A 15,028-nucleotide genomic window follows, 5' to 3' on the forward strand; every position below is an offset into this window, starting at 1 on the left:
ACTAAAAAAAGCCAGGCACCATCAACTGCCCATCACAGATGTGGGGCGCTCACGAGGCCCCACTGCTCCCTGAATGGTTTTCTGAAGTTAATGGTTGCTGAAGGAGGGACAGTGATGTCTTCAGTGATGCAGACAGTGGTAAGTGCTCATAATCTAGTAAGTAACCTTCACACGCCTATAAATAATCCCAAGAAGCTCAAGTGGGTCACAAACAAGAAGAGGACTGGTATGGTGGGAGTATTGATGTGGAGGAAGGGGCTCCCCTTTTTTGAAGGGAAGGGAGAGGGGAAAGGGAAAGGAGGGAAGGTGGGGCTGGGAGGAGAGGAGGGATGGGCACCCTTGTGATGTAAATATACTGAAACCAAAAAAAAAAAAAAAGAAGAAAGAAAGAAAGAGAGAGAGAGAAAGAGAGATAGAGAGAGAAAGCAGAAGAAGACTTGTTGGGAGAAAGGGTCCACAGGAATGGGAGGGGGATGAGGGCAGTGGGGAGTGGTACAGCCTATTCTTTCTTGGCTACCTGCCCTTACCAGCGTGACCTGCTGTGCAATGCATCTCTATGACCCCAAGCCTAAGAGTCACTCTCGCTTCATCACCTTTCAACGTCCTGGCACCTGCTAAATGTTTTCTGTACACTGTGTCATTTAATCCCCATGACAACCCTGTGGGGAAAGAATAGCGCACCTCACTACACAGACAGGGTACCAAGGCTTAGGGAAATGAGATAATTTCTTCAAGACTGGACAGAGTATGAGCTGAGGGCAGAGTTGAATTCCAGTCACAGGGAACTTGAAGTTCCTGCTTTGTTCACTATGGCACACCATGCCACATATAAGTGAAATGAATGGAACTCGAGAATCTTTGTAATCCTGTGCAATTTATCAAGAATCCCCACACCCACCTTTTAGCTAACCTCCCTGAGTCTGTGACCTACTTATCTCATGTTACAGCAAAGACACTGATGCTCAGAGAGGGAACATCATTGAGGAGGATTTTGGTTTCTGGTGAAAACACAGAATTCAGAAATACTAAGAGTCAAGAAGGGTGGTTGGTGGTGAGCAAAAGATATGGGTTTTGAGGTTAAAGGTGTAAGTTTTAATTCTTGTTCTTTATTTTTTTCTAATTAAATGTATTCATTTATTGTGTATATACAAGCCTGTGGAGGTCAGAGACAATTTGTGGGAGCTGTTTCTCTCCCGTCATGTGAATCCTGGGGGTCAAGCTCAGGTCATCAGGTGTAGTGGTCCCTCTTCTGTCATATACTCACTTGATCCCCTGAGCATGTCATTTAGCTGGTTGGGCCACAAATTCACGTATGTAAAACAATACCTTATGCAGTATGGGTCAGATGAGGTGTGTGGTGAGGCTGAAAACTACCCCAAACACGATCAAGCAACAGCACTGACAATGACAGTTATGGTCCAAGGATCTGTGTCTTTATTTCACGTCCACTTCAGACCTCACAGGGTGCAAGCCACAGAGGCAGGCACAGAGCAGCTCATGCTGACTCAGTCTGGTGATGAGATTAGAGTTTCAAGTCTTTCAGTGCAAAGCAAACTGCTTTCCCTCACTTTTGCTGGCTGGACTTCTGAGTTATTTTTCCTTCTACCCACCTATGTCACCCACATGGTTACCACATACCTCTTAAACATAGTTTCTGGCATATAATGATATAACTTTTAATTGACTAAATCCTTGAAGAACATGACTTTGTAGCTAGCTAAAGACTCACTTTTCTTGTAAAACTCTACCAGGAAGACTCCATGACAGCTAAATGGCGTGCGATCTAGATGATCCTCTTCATTTCCGGTGCTAGGAGAAAGCTGACTGAAGACAACATGAACAGCTGAGGAACCGACAGGCGTTCTCTCAATAGGTCTAGTACTGACACTACACCCCAGAGATTGAACTGTACCCTGTTCAGTCACAGTGACTCGACCAGGAAACCCAGTCCAAATACCCACTGCCTCTGAAAGTCGACGCAGCACACACCAAATGCACACCCAACAGCGATTTCCCTGTTCACACTGACATCCGCAGAACTCTGACATCATCTTGTTGTCTTCTCTCATGATGCAGAGAAGTTGTAATGGGGCTCAGCCAGTGCTGAGGACTGTGTCTCCCTTGCCAGGAACTGGGGTGGGGAAGGTAGGAGCCCCAGTCTGGGCAGTAAATCACAAAAAGAAGACTACAAGAAGCCAAGAGAGATGTTCTCATTGCTAATCAAAACAGGCAACAAAGGATTGTATTTAAGAGCTATGCAGGAGACCTGTGAATTTGCCACAGCCAGTGTGGGATGCAGAGCTCACTTCCAGCATGACATCTTAGTAAGACCCTGACTCCCCCTGGTCCCCAAAAGGTCTGGATGTGTAGCTCGGTGGTAAGGTGGTGACCTAATGAGTGGGAGTCCCTGCATTTAATCCCCGGTAGTAGGGAAAAAAAGAGACCAAATAAATAAAAACGAGAAATAATGAAAGAGAAACAAAAGAATGAAGGAAATAAAGATACATTCATATTTTTTCAGTCTTTATATTTCTTCTCAAAAATCATCCAAGGATCTTTGTTTCCAACAGAGTCCTTTCATTTAATCTCATTTTTCTCAATAAAATGGTATTCTGACACTTCTTTTTGTCATACTTAAATTTTTAAAAGATAAGAAATACTTGGTGCATCCTAGACCTTTTATTCATAAACTACTAAATTGAATTTTTCAAGTTCCCAGTAATTTTCAGATTTTCATCCAAGAAAAGCAGACAATGCTCACAAACAGAGATGATCTGGTGGCCACAGGTCTGGTTTGCATTGCCACTGAGCACATGACAAGAGAGACAGGAGGGAGCCAGAGAGATGGCTGAGTGGTTAAGGGTGTTTGTTGCTCTTCCAGAGGACCTGGGTTCGATTCCCAGCACTCACATAGCTACTCACAACTGTCAATAACTTTAGTTCCAGAGGATCTGGAGCCCTCATACAGACATACATGCATGCAAAACATCAATGCACATAAAAGTAAATCTTTAAAGAGAGAGAGAGAGACAGGAGAACGGCTGCTGACATTAAGGTGCCCGCAGGTTCCTCCCACAGCTTCAGTGGTGTGAAAGAACTCAATGGTGCAGGCCAGGGGTGCAGTTTTTGAGGCTTGTGCTTGAAAACATTCCAACAAGGGAATCATGGCAACTGCCATGGTTCCCCAGCCATGCAGCCCATCCCTCTCCTCAGCTTACCAGAGTTGCTCTTCTGTGCAGAGCCCTGGAGAATGACAGTTCCATGTGCGGAGAGTACCTCTCTGAGCCACTTGCCACCACCCACTCACCCCTTCCCGCCATGACTACACAAGCTTTGCTTACTTTAGAAAACATCCCAAAGGCTTGAGCTCAAGGGGAGCCTGGCTACCACATTGTTGGCTTATTTTTAAAAAAGTGAAAAAAAAGTCAGATGTATAAAAATTATAAGTATGGGGAGCCAAGATGGCAGCGCCGGGAGAGCACCGCGTTTGAGAAGCAGGACAGCACTCACCATGCAGAGACCAGGAGACTGAACTCTGGGCCCTGAAACTGCATCAATCCTGTTTCCCAGGTGAGGGGAGGCTCCCACGGTGTGGGAATCGGTCGGGTCCACTCACGGCTACCCAGCCAGAACCTGGAAGAAATCCCGGGTAACACAGGCTTTGTGTCTCCGGGCTGGAGCTGCAAGTGTCCCTGCCGCAATCACTTTCCCAGGCTGATCTGTGAGCACAAGGGTGCCTGAGGCTGGGAGTCCCAGCCTCAGGGGGACCCCACTGGGAAGCAATCTTGCCAGACTGATCACGGGTCACCCAGTCTATCCCCGGAAGGTCGCTAGGACGGCGGGTACCCACCACCAACACAACTGAGCTCCTGCCTCGCAGAGAGCTGCACGCTCAGCTCAGCAGTACAGACAAGATGCGCGCCCCAGTACAACAGGGACTGGGAACCCCTGTCCAGAGAGGACCCCACAAGGAAGGAAGAAACCGTGCTGCTGGGGTCACCTAGGGAAAGTCTAGCAGCCTGCAGATCGCAGACAGGTGAGTACTCCCAGCCATCACAGATCTGGGCCCAAACAGGGAGCACAGAGTGATCAGAAACTCAGCTTCCACAGACTAGCAGGCAGGCGCACACTCCACCAGCCCAGAGGCCTGCATTGTACCAAATACACCTTACAGGCAGAACTGTGCACCCCAAGACACCAGAGCAGTACTCACCCGCCACAGATTACCTCTTGGGTTCTGGGGCACAGAGCCCCAACCTCAGACCTACAAAAGACTGGGAACCCTGAGATCAACCCCCCAGATACTGCTCCAAGGGGCAACCAGTTATCCCTAACAAAACCGACCAAACCACGGGACACACAGGTAACAGCAGTTGATCACTCAATTTACAGCAAGAAACCCAGAAGGAGGGCAACTGTCTCCAGGACTTCTCCCAGTGAGAGGAGAGCCCTCTCAACTAATCAGGACCACAGTTACTACCCAGGTCTCTAGGCCTGAGGTGAGCTGTAGCAACTCCTGAAAAACACCAGACATCCAGTGACTATACCCAAAAAGTTGGAAAGGCTTCCTTCAGGAAAAACCATCTTCCTGCCAAAGGGATTCTCTCTACTACAAGAGTCCAGGAACAACCAGAAACTAAATTCAAACAACTAAGATAGCCCAATGGGTAGAGGACAGCGTAAAAGTCCAACCAACAAAAGCCAGAGCAATATGGCATCTCCAGAACCCAGTTATCCAGGGGCAAATAGCCCTAGACACCCCAGCATAAATGAAATTCAAGGAGATGACCTAACATCTATGCTCATGAAGAAGATAACAGAGGAAACAAATAAAATACGAAAAGAATTAGAGGAAGATAAAAACAAACAGATCATGGCTATCCGTAAAGAAATGGAGGAAATTAAAGACAAGGAGATTATGGCCATCCGTGAAGAAATACGGGAAGCTGCAGCCAAACAGTCTGTGGCCTTTAGAGAGGAAATGCTTAAATCACTGAATGAAATAAAAGAAACAGTGGATTGTTCAAACAAACAGCCGAAGGAATTGACGGAAAAACATGAAAATGCAGTCAGACAGGGGAAGGAAACCAACTCAAGACCTGAAGATAGAATTGGAAAAATTAAAAAAAACACAAATGGAAGAAATTGTGGAGAGAAAGAACTTAGGGAAGTAAGCAGGAACTACAGAGGTTAGCATAACCAATAGGACACAAGAAATGGAAGAAAGAATCTCAGGTGTGGAAGATATAATGGAAGAAATAGATGTATCTGTCAAAGAAAATGTTAAATCTAAAAAATTCCTGACACAGACCATCCAAGAAATTCAAGACAACATAAAAAGACAAAACCTAAGAAGAATAGGAATAGAAGAAAAAGAAGATTCCCTGCACCAAGGCCCAGAAAATATTTTCAACAAAATCATTGAAGAAAATTTCCCCAACTTAAAGGAGAGACCAATAAGAATACAAGAGGCCTATAGAACACCCAATAAATTACACCAGAAAAGAAAATCCTCCCGCCACATAATAATCAAAACCGTAAGTATACAGAACAAAGAAAAAATACTAAAAGCTGCAAGAGAAAAAGGCCAAGTAACATATAATGGCAAACCCATTAGAATCACACCTGACTTTTCAACAGAGACTATGAAAGCCAGAAGGGCCTGGACTGATATCATGCAGACCCTAAGAGAACACAGATGTCAGCCCAGGCTACTATACCCTGCAAAACTCTCAGTCCTCATAGACGGAGAAAACAAGATATTCAATGACAAAAACAAATTTCAACAATACCTACAAACAAATCCAGCATTACAGAAGACACTGGAAGGGAAAATACAACCCAAGAAAGCTAGCTACATTCAAGAAAACACAGAAAATAAATAACCCCACTACAGTAAAACAAAAAGCAACCAAGCACACAACCGTATGACCACAGCCAACATCAAACTCAAAGGATCTAACAGCCACTGGTCATTAATCTCTCTCAATATCAATGGACTTAATTCTCCAATAAAAAGACACAGACTAACAGAATGGATGTGTAAACAAAACCCAGCAATCTGTTGTATACAAGAAACACACCTAAGATAGACATTACCTGAGGGTAAAGGGATGGAAGACAGCTTTTCAAGCAAATGGACACAAGAAGCAAGCAGGAGTAGCCATTCTAATATCTGATAAAATAGTCTTTCAACCAAAATTAATCAAAAGAGATGGGGAAGGACACTTCATACTCATCAAGGAAAAATTCCACCAAGAAGACATCACAATCCTGAACATCTATGCCCCAAATACAAGGGCACCCAGATTTGTGAAAGAAACATTGATAAAATTTAAACCACACATAGATCCCCACACACTAATAGTGGGAGACTTCAACACCCCACTCTCAACAAAGGACACGTCAACTAAACAGAAATTAAACAAAGAAACAATATCTCTAACAGAGGTCATGAATCAAATGGACCTAACAGACATTTACAGAACCTTACACCCAAACACAAAAGAATTTACCTTCTTCTCAGCACCTCATGGAACCTTCTCCAAAATAGACCACATAGTTGGTCACAAAGCAAGCCTCAACAGATACAAGAAGATTGAAATAATCCCTTGTATCCTGTCTGATCACCATGGAATAAAGCTGGACCTCAGTAACAACAAAAATAGCAAAAAGCCTACACATACATGGAAACTGAACAACTTGCTACTAAAAGACAGCTGGGTCAGGGAAGAAATAAGGAAAGAAATTAAAATCTTCCTAGAACTCAATGAAAATGAAGACACAACATACCCAAACTTGTGGGACACAATGAAAGCAGTGCTAAGAGGAAAGTTCATAGCACTAAGTGCCTTCAAGAAGAAATTTGAGGCAGCGCATTCAAGCAACTTAATGGCTCACTTAAAAACCCTAGAAAAAGAAGAAGCAGACACACCAAGAAGGAGCAGACGGCTGGAAATAATCAAACTCAGGGCTGAAATCAATCAATTGGAAACAAATAAAACAATTCAAAGAATCAATGAAACCAAGAGCTGGTTCTTTGAGAAAATCAACAAGATATACAAACCCTTAGCCAAGCTAACTAAAAGGCAGTGAGACACCATCCAAATCAACAAAATCAGAAATGAAAAGGGGGACATAACTACAGACACTGAGGAAATCCAAGCAATTATTAGGACTTACTTCAAAAGTCTATATGCAACAAAATTTGAAAATTTAAATGAAATGGACAATTTTCTTGATCGATTCCACTTACCAAAGCTAAATCAGGACCAGGTAAATCAATTAAATAGTCCTAAGGAAATAGAAGCAGTCATCGAAAGTCTCCCATCCAAAAAAAGCCCAGGACCTGATGGTTTCAGCCCAGAATTCTACCAAACATTCAAAAAAGAGCTAACTCCAGTTCTCTTCAAACTATTCCACAAAATCGAAACAGAAGCAACATTACCAAACTCATTCTATGAAGCCACAGTCACCTTGGTACCTAAACCTCACAAAGACCCAACCAAAAAAGAGAACTTCAGGCCAATCTCCCTTATGAACATTGATGCAAAAATACTCAACAAAATACTCGCAAACCGAATACAAGAACACATCAAAGATATCATCCACCATGACCAAGTAGGCTTCATCCCAGGTATGCAGGGGTGGTTCAATATATGGAAATCCATGAATGTGATCCACCATATTAACAAACTGAAAGAAAAAAACCACATGATAATCTCCCTAGATGCTGAAAAAGCATTTGACAAAATTCAACATCCATTCATGTTTAAAGTATTGGAGAGATCAGGGATACAAGGCACATATCTAAACATAGTAAAGGTGATATACAGCAAACCTATAGCCAACATCAAACTGAATGGAGAGAAACTTAAAGCAATCCCACTGAAATCAGGGACAAGACAAGGTTGCCCACTCTCTCCATATCTCTTCAACATAGTGCTGGAAGTCCTTGCTAGAGCAATAAGACAGTTGAAGGAGATCAAGGGGATACAAATTGAAAAGGAAGAAGTCAAATTATCACTATTTGCAGATGATATGATAGTATAAGTGAGTGACCCCAAAAACTGTACCAGGGAACTCCTACAGCTGATAAACACCTTCAGCAAAGTGGCCGGATACAAAATTAACTCAAAAAAATCAGTAGCCCTCCTATATACAAAAGACAAAAGGGCTGAGAAAGAAATTAGGGAAACAACACCCTTCACAATAGCCACAAATGACATAAGGTACCTCGGAGTAACCCTAACCAAGGAAGTCAAAGACTTGTATGAAAAATATTTCAAGTCTCTGAAGAAAGAATTAGAAGAAGATATGAGAAGATGGAAAGATCTCCCATGTTCATGGCTTGGTAGGATTAACATAGTAAAAATGGCCATTTTACCAAAAGCAATCTACAGATTCAATGCAATTCCCATCAAATTACCAACACAATTCTTTACAGACCAGGAAAGAAAAATTCTCAACTTCATCTGGAATAACAAGAAACCCAGAATTGCTAAAACAATCCTCTACAATAAAAGATCTTCTGGAGGTATCTCCATCCCTGATCTTAAGTTGTACTATAGAGCAACAGTTTTAAAAACTGCATGGTACAGGCATAATAACAAAATAGTGGATCAATGGAACCGAACAGAGGCCCCAGAAATAAACCCACACACTTATGGACACCTGATCTTTGACAAAGGCGCCAAAACCATACAATGGAAAAAGGATAGCATCTTCAACAAATGGTGCTGGTCCAACTGGATGTCTACATGTAGAAAAATCAAAATAGATCCATACTTATCACCCTGCACAAAACTGAAGTCCAAGTGGATCAAAGACCTCAACATAAAACCTGACACATTAAATCAGCTTGAAAAAAAAGTGGGGAATACCCTAGAACTCATTGGTACAGGAGAAAACTTCCTGAACAGAACACCAACAGCACAGGCTCTAAGAGCAACAATCAATAAATGGGACCTCATGAAACTGAAAAGCTTCTGCAAAGCAAAGGAGACCATCACCAAAACAAAGTGACTGCCTACAGATTGGGAAAGAATCTTCACCAACCCTTTATCTGACAGAGGACTCATATCCAGTATATATAAAGAACTAAAGAAGCTGAAAAGCAGCAAACCAAGTAATCCACTTAAAAAATGGGGAACAGAGCTAAACAGAGAATTCTCTATAGAGGAATACTGAATGGCAGAGAAGCACTTAAAGAAATGCTCAACCTCACTAGCCATTAGGGAAATGCAAATCAAAACAACCCTGAGATTTCACCTTACACCCATGAGAATGGCCAAGATCAAAAACTCAAGTGACAACACATGCTGGAGAGGTTGTGGAGAAAGGGAAACCCTTCTCCACTGCTGGTGGGAATGTAAACTTGTACAACCACTCTGGAAATCAATCTGGCGCTTTCTCAGACAACTAGGAATAGTGCTTCCCCGTGATCCAGCCATACCACTCCTAGGCATATATCCAAAAGAGGCTCAAGTACACAAAAAGGACATTTGCTCAACCATGTTTGTAGCAGCTTTATTTGTAATAGCCAGAAGCTGGAAACAACCCAGATGCCCCTCAACTGAAGAATGGATGCAGAAATTGTGGTACATCTACACAATGGAATATTACTCAGCAATGAAAAATAAGGAAATCATGAAATTTGCAGGTAAATGGTGGGATCTGGAAAGGATCATCCTGAGTGAGTTGTCCCAGAAGCAAAAAGACACACATGGTATATACTCACTCATATAGACATACAACGTAGGACAAACCCACTATAACCTGTGCATCTAAAGAAACTAAGCAAGAGAGAGGACCCTAACTAAAATGTCCAATCCCCATCCGGAAAGGCAAAGAGGATGGACATCAGAAGAAGAAGAAAACAGGAAACAACCTAGGAACCTACCACAGAGGGCCTCTGAAACCCTCTGCCCTACAGACTATCAAAGCAGATGCTGAGCCTGATGGGCAACTGTTGGGCAGAGTGAATGGAATTTTATGTAAGAACTGGGAAATAGTAAGAGCTAGAGAGGACAGGGTCTCCACAAGGAGAGCAACAGAACCAGAAAATTTGAACACAGGGAACTTCCCAGAGACTCATACTCCAACCAAGGTCTATTCTTGGAGATAACCCAGAACCCCTGCACAGATGTAGCCCAGGGCAGTTCAGAGTCCAATTGGGTTACATAGTAATGTGAAGAGGGACTGCCTCTGACATAATCTGATTGGCCTGCTCTTTGATCACCTCCCCCTGCAGGGGAGCAGCCTTACCAGGCCATAGTAGAGGACAATGCAGCCACTTTTGATGTGAACTGATGGACTAAGATCAGAAAGGAGAGGAGAACCTCCCCTATCAGTGGACTTGGGGAGTGGCATGCATGCAGAGGGAGGCGGGAGGGTGAGTTTGGGAGGGGAGGAGGGAGGGGCTTATGGGGGGATGCAAAAAAAAGAAAAAAAAAGAAACATGTGAAGACTACACTGACAGAAATCACCGAAACAATGTAACTATAACTTTGGAGATGTTACCAGGAGAAGGCTTGTATAGTAATGATACATGTAATGACACATTACATATCCAGAGGCTTATGGGCAAATAAATGCTTTGGCACTGCATGCATGTTGTAAGTTAATAGATTCTGAAAGAAAGACAGAGCGTTCTAAAATTAGACAGGGGTCTGATGAGCCAAATCAAGAGTCTTTTTTTTCTCATCTTTTGTAGGCTTTCAGTCACCTAATGGTTGATGGACAGAGAGCAGTAATTATTTTCAAGCAACTGATGTATTAGAATTTTAATTAAGACAGTCAGCCATGTGTCCCTTTGGAAATAAAGAAGGTATTAATGATTATATTGTCTCTGTACTAATATAGGGCCTTTATATACTCAAGGCTGAATATATTTCTTACTGTAGCCCTCTTGGGGGAAACAGTAATGTAATATGGGCAGTCAAACAACAGGAAGAAAAATCAGTCATGACAGTGGCTGTATTTTAAAAACACATCAGGCTTCAGAGGATACTCTCCACACAAAGTAGTATTTGTAGATGTCACCAAAGATGATTCACTGATTTTTTTTCATATAAGTGCTTCTGTACAACAAATGGAATTACACATGATTGCATTGCCTTAAAATGTTACCTTCAACCTCCCAACTTATATTCTGACACACAGTACCAGTGATGGCAGTGCAGCATCTAGAATAAGGGTGGATTTCCTCACCGGGCACCTCCACTCATGATTTAGTAAAATTGATTCAACAGAAATTAAGAACACAGGAATGTCCAGTTTTTTTTTATTGTCATATAAGATCACATTCTAATCTTTCAGGACTTTCATCAGTGAGAAATGCAAAGGAATATTCCCTTTTGACACTGCCTGTTTTCCTAGGAAGTAACAAACCACAGGGAGCACAAGAATCCCAGGAATAATTTCATCAGAATGTTTCAGGATTGAAATATCACTTTTCACTAACTAAAGTGCAGGCTCCCTTGATTGTGAACAAATGTCCTTTATGTGTAAGAGTTAATATAAAACTTCTACCTTCTTGTGATGTAAACTCCCAGAGGATTACTGCCAAATCATATGTGTGGAGATGTTAATTTTGTCCCCAGTTTGTGGAAATTAAAATATGCTCATGAATGGGGTAATGGAGTCATGGAGCCCTGAAAAACAGTCTTTCTACCAACTTCTCAGATGTAGAAACTAGTGACTGAAGGAAGATAGTTGGTGAAATCTAAGGCTGAAGGGTGTGACTGATAAATTGCTGTTTTTTGCTATATTGTCTCTTTTGAATAAGTTACTGATGATCATATGGTTTCGTTGGCAGAGATGGTCACACGACAACATTGATGTTCATGCTTGGGTGATAAAATATTAGCTATTCAACACTGAAATTTAGATGAATCACCCTCCTTTATTGCTGGGCAAAAACTAGCAAAAACTTTTGTTCATTATTTTTTCTGATTCTAGTTGGACTTCTAAAATGTGGTGCACAGCAATGTCTCTGGAAATTTTTTTTTGTTGATTATGCTGGACAACATTATAGCCTTGAGGTTGATTGGCTACTCCATGCCTGCTTTGAAGTTTGAATTCCATACTTTGAAATTAAAAAATAAAAAAAGAGATAACTCTGGGGAATCATGGAGTTGGTCTGATCTAGATGCCTTGAGAAGCATGTGCCATGGGATTTTCAGTTTATAGTCAGGAGCTCCTAAGACACTGTCCATTTCAGTTCCCAAGACCTGAAGCACTCCCTCAGGCTTTGAAGCATTCAGGACACCTGTGTATCTGTGCATCTCCTAGAAGTCAGAAAAGCATATTGAAGCTTGAAAGAACTTTTAGTCTTATATACTAATCCTGTGTGCCCTGTATAGTTTGCAAATGTCAGCAACTATGACTGTATTCTTCAGGGGAGCTGCAATTACATTCTGTTTCTGATAAATATGTAAAAATCTGATTTCATGCAATAAATTTGTCAATCATCAATCTTACTTTGACTGCACTAACCTTTGCTAGATAGACAATGTTCCCTCTGACCTAATTCAGGTAACCCTGGATTGGCACATAAGTACATCAAGCCAAGTACCTTCTACAAAGGTTGGCTGAAATCTGATTCTACATTGAAACCCCAGCCTCTTCACATTCACTGCCCTTGCCTAAATCAGTCATCCATTCCAACATGCATTATGGTAGTCAGGACAAGACAATTTCCAAATATATAATAGATAACATGTCCCAGGAAGACAGAAATGTCTGAGGAGGTAGAGACTAGCATGAAGGCATCTGAATCTATATTTAAATCTGCATCTGTACCAAAAAAAAACCCCTACATAAACTCTATGTGAATCCATCCCTGTTCAAAAATACCCCTTTTCCCACTGAAAAATGTCTTATCTCTGTTATTAAAAACAAACAACCACTTCTGCTGAGGGAAGACTAGTCACTTTCTGTAGTCTCACTTACTAAATTGCCTCAGATTCTTGAAGTTAAAACTATCTAACAAACCTCTGAAAACTTACCTCTAAATCATACCACAAAGATAACAAAGCTTCAAACAGAAAACCTGTAAGGGATTTCACATGTCCAAATGCTTCAGCTACTGTTCATTCATATTTTCGGCATCAAGGATGTTACCAACATAAGAGACTCTAACACCCCTGTTTTTAGAGACATGAGTTTTCTTCAGATATTTTGAATATCCAAATGTGGTTTCTATGATCATAGTCAAAGAGGTCATTTAAAATGATATTTCCATTTCCATTGCCCATTATCCACAACTTCTACTCCTCTAAGAAAGACGTTTAATTTTTTACAATGAAGAATATACCCTCCATATTATTCTGCTGTAGAGTGTTAATAATTCCATCTTCCATAGTTCCTACTGCTCTGCTTGCCTCTACTCCAATGCCTTGTTCTCATAACACAATATGAACCACCTGATCAGTCAGTCATATCTCTTTTCTGATCTCTGTGTATCTAAACAACTACTAGTTACAAATCAGGCATCCGGTGTAGTTTCCCATAGTAAGAGCTTTTATTTTCCCTAATATGAGAAAATAGGATCTTATACAGTCATGCTAAACTATAAAATTTCTTCTGAATTTCATTGAAAATAACCTGTGAAAAAACAGAATCTTCTGGAGTTCAAAAATGAAATAATTACACAAAATTTAATGGTTTGTTTTTAACGAGAGAAGGATAAAACAAATACATCATGGCTGACACACGGTGACTCAACTTCAAAACTAGCACTTTGTAGCCAAAGGAAATCATCTATCCATGAGTTTATGCCACACTGTTCTAATTATGGGGATTCAGCTAAAAGAAAGAAACATAAAGAAATTTTATTAGTGAAAAAGTGTAAAACATAAATCTCAAACATAAGATTAAAATAATGGTTCCATTTCAAGAGATTTTAGTACAATTAATTAAATATTCACATGGTATTATACATAATTAAAGATTTATAATAGTGTAGCACTGGTTTTATTTTTTGTTTATAATTTACTAACAGATTAATTTTCATTTTAACTAAATTTTAAGTTAAAATTCCTTTTTGAATGGGTTGTGTGCCTGATATCAAGATGGGAGTTCTTATCTGGTCTTAACAAAATTATGTAGCACTTGGAGACAAAGATCAAACCAAGGAGTGCTGCACTGGAAGCCAACACAGAAAAGACTTCCATAGCCACCATAATCTTCTCCTTTGTGCTGTGGTAGACAGGGAGGAAGGTGACCCACACACAGAAGAATACCTGCATGCTGAATGACAGGAACTTGGCTTCACTGAATGTGTCAGGCAAATTTCTAGACAAGAAGGCCATGGCATAGCTCCCAAGTGCCAAGGAGCAGAGGTATCCCAGGACACAGTGAAAGGCAACTGCTGATCCTTTGTTGCACACAATGATGATGTGGCCATGTTCAGCATGAGCATCATGATCAATGAATGGTGTAGAGGTAACCAGTCAGATTCCACAGAGAACAAGTTGGATCAGTGTGCAGATGGGAATGATGAAGTTAGGGGTCCTTGATACCATTAACCACCTCACCAATCTAGCTGGAACAGTGACCTTGAATACAATAACAACTGTGATAGCTTTGGCCAGTACTGTGGAGAGAGCCACAGTGAGCAGAATTCCAAATGCTGTCTGCTGCAAGATGCAGGTGGCTGTGTTGTGTGGGCTAATGAAGAGCAAGGAACTGAGGAAGTAGATGATGAGTGTCAATAGCAGGATGTAACTGAGAGCCTGAATATTGGCCTTGAAAATGCATGTGTCTCTGTGCTTCACAAAGACTACAAGAACCACAGTTGTGAGTGCAGAGAAGCACAGTGCTGCAGTGGTGAAAGCCATACCCAAGAAGTCTTAGGACAAAAAGGTCACAGATTTCTGGAGGCAGTAACTCTTCTCTGAGTTTGCATAGTGACTTTCTGGACACATCACACACTGGTCGATATCTGTTCAGAAATAAAGGTGACTGTGAATCAATCCTCAGGTGTTCCCTTTTCCCCTAAGTTGTTACTCAGCCTCAGCTCATC

The 15,028-nt window shown here is 41.4% G+C and overlaps 1 pseudogene; it reads right to left on the reverse strand.

The window, feature by feature from the left end:
• The window catches only part of LOC132650889 (neurocalcin-delta-like), a 97,075-nt pseudogene that overhangs the window by 36,483 nt on the left and 45,564 nt on the right, over positions 1 to 15,028 (reverse strand).

The sequence above is a fragment of the Meriones unguiculatus genome (genome assembly GCF_030254825.1).
Source record: "Meriones unguiculatus strain TT.TT164.6M chromosome 13 unlocalized genomic scaffold, Bangor_MerUng_6.1 Chr13_unordered_Scaffold_34, whole genome shotgun sequence".
Taxonomy (NCBI): Eukaryota; Metazoa; Chordata; class Mammalia; order Rodentia; family Muridae; genus Meriones; species Meriones unguiculatus.